General features: G+C 35.1%; 1 long non-coding RNA gene across 1 annotated transcript; it reads right to left on the reverse strand.

Moving 5' to 3' along the window:
* Positions 1–1,762: 1,762 nt before the first annotated feature.
* LOC128822632 (uncharacterized) lies at positions 1,763–2,833 on the reverse strand. The gene is made up of 3 exons (XR_008441533.1): positions 2,717–2,833; positions 2,266–2,312; positions 1,763–1,861 (listed from the first exon to the last, which is right to left on the reverse strand). It is a non-coding gene; the product is annotated as an uncharacterized LOC128822632 (long non-coding RNA).
* Positions 2,834–2,915: the final 82 nt, after the last annotated feature.

A 2,915-nucleotide genomic window follows, 5' to 3' on the forward strand; every position in this document is an offset into this window, starting at 1 on the left:
CTCAAAAATTCTAGCAGCAAAGTATGTTCACTGTTTCCTGTGAAGTATCCAGGTAAGGTCAAATCTGTACCATACCCCTGTAACTGACTTGATTTGATTGACCTTGTGCTAGCTCTGGAAGTGCTCTGTTTATACTACAGTTTTGCCTCAGTTATCAGCGTGTAAAACACTTCCTTGCCATGTAAGAAAAACAGAAAAAAAAAAAAAAAAAAAGAACTTCTATAACTTTTCCACTAATGGGTGCTATCTGCTTTTTTCTCCAAAAGCAGATACTGTTAGACAATTCTACTTGTCTGTCTCATTTTGCTGTTGCCATACAGAAGGTGTCAACAAAAATGTAACTGTTGTTGCAAGACTGTACACTGGCACAAGTAAATGCAAACTCCTCTGACTACACTGTGGGGAAAGAGTCCAAAGTGAATTGCTTTTCCCAGTCACCCAGAGAAGCAGAATGTGAATTATGAAGAAATTCTACCGTTCCCCTGCAGAAATTTGTGACATTTGGCTGACAGCACCACTGATTTACATACTCATACTGCTAAACTTCCTGTCATACATTTGGCCTGGTAGATATTAATTTTGTAGAACAGTGTTTCATACCTTTTTGCATCTGCAGCACACATTCTGAAAACTTACATGGCAGTTTCCTGCTGATGCTTGTCACACATTGAAATAGCGAGATGTTGAAGACATTAACAAAAGATATATTAAGTAATTTAAATGCATTATCGATATTGTATTTCATAGAAAAATGGTTCAGAAAAAGAGGACCTATGCATTTTCACCCAAAGGTTTATGTAGATACTGTTTATAAAAGCAATAAAAGTATCAAAACACATGATAATGTGTCAAACATCTGCAGTAATTTCATGGCATGAGCTTCCAGCGACCTTCTGAGACATTGCCACTAATTTTTCTTATTAAGAAAAATTATTTCCACATTCCATCATGCCAGTTTCTGGAAGTATGCAATAAGGAACTAGTGTACAGTAACTCAAATTAGATACAGCATGTCTCTGCTTAATTTACTTCATGCTGTTAATTACCCATCTACAGAGATTTTAATGATGCCACATTTAATAATCCAGATCTGTCTACATATAAGAACATGTTTAAACTGAGTGGAACTTATTTTATTTTGTTGTACAGCTGACAACCTGGCAATATCACGTAAGAAGATGTTGAGTAAGATGTTTTTTACTAGTCCTACTGACAATTACAGGCTGATAGTCTAGAAGGCTTCCCTAAAAGGCATTTTTTTTCCTGATGAGACACTTCTGTGGAGAGCAAAGTCATTTAATCCCTTCCTCCTTTTTGTTTGCATTCAGAACAAAGGGCCCGCCACATACTGGGTCATAGATCTAATATGTATTCTGCAAAGAGCTGTGCTGAGGAGGCAAATCCTCCAATTTTCTCATAGCCCACCCTTGACTGCAGTGGTCATAGTTGTCCTTTCCTGGAAAATAACATTGATTGATCAGAATAAAATGTACCTTCTAGCAAAGAAGCACTTGTAAATTACAAGGTGTTTGGCTGTGGTGTGAATCTCCTCTCTAAACACCAGAGCTGAAATAGGGCAGATGCTTAACATTCTTAAACTTCATTTTGATGGGATGATGCGGTCGTAAGTGGACTGCTCCTTTGAATCAAGTTAAATACATACTCTGGTACTTGCTGAATTTGAGAAATGAGCCTAGACTGTCTATAAGTTCCCATTTTTGAAAATTCAATTCATTTTTTATTACATTTACCCCTGGTGTTCTACTGCCAGTAATATGGGTGCAACAAGGATTCCTGCTTCAGTTTATGCTCTCCATGCCCAAGTACTGTAGCCCATGGCCTGTGGCACTCTATAATTGTCCTGTAAAGCAGGGACACTTGGTTAAGTAATCATTCATGCTGCTTTCTATCACATTGCAAAATTTCAGCTTATAGGGTTATTTTTAAAAAAATAAAGTAATACATTTAAAAAGAGATAAACTATATTTAAATTAAGAAAATATGCACCTGTGCTTTTAGAGGTTTAGCCTGACCAAGGCAGAAAACTTGACTTCCGTTAGAACATGTCTCGTAAGTCATGAAGATTAAGTTGAAGACTATGCAGAGAATAGTATTTTAACTACTGTATGAGGAAATGTGCTTAGTTTTTTATTTAAATGTAAATAAGCAAACAGTATGCAGTAGATAAACAAATTTGCAAATTATTTTACAAATTTCACAGATAATTAATACTGTTAATCTATCCCATTTCCCTCTTATCATAACCTTTACTTCTTCTGAAGGTTTTGAAATTCATAGGGTTAGTGAAGTGCCTAAGAAGGAAAAAAGGAAAAAGAATGTTAGAATTTTAAGCTGAAATGATGTCAAAATACAAGAAGGTTGTGCAAAATACCAATAAATCATTGACATTTTTTATCCAGAGTATTGACATTGTGAACATCTTGCAGTACAAAACATGCACTTTTATTGGAACTTACTTTCAAGCTCTTATTAACCTTAATAAACTGACCACAGAAATGGCATGTCAAAAGCAATCCAACCATATGCTTAATAATGTCTCACAATACTTGAAAAATAGGATCACAATCTTCCAAGTCTTATGAACAATTAGGTTTCTCTGATCCTTTACATATATGCTAAGGAAAACTGCACCTGTACTATTAAGTAATATTCATCAGCTTTGATTTATATTTCTAAGGTTACAATTTTGACTTACATTGGTTTTGAAGCTTTCAATTTTTCCTTTTACATGACTCCTTTCCAGTTACGCTATCATAATTTTTTTGTCATATGAGAATACTTCCTCTTTTGAAAGAATGACTGTCTTCACGTTTCTTACCTGTGAACAGTATTTAGCGTTTTTTAGCAACTTGTCTCAGTCTCGCATGTACCAATAATCTATTGCTTTGCTCTTG

This window comes from Vidua macroura, chromosome Z (assembly GCF_024509145.1).
Source record: "Vidua macroura isolate BioBank_ID:100142 chromosome Z, ASM2450914v1, whole genome shotgun sequence".
Lineage (NCBI taxonomy): Eukaryota > Metazoa > Chordata > Aves > Passeriformes > Viduidae > Vidua > Vidua macroura.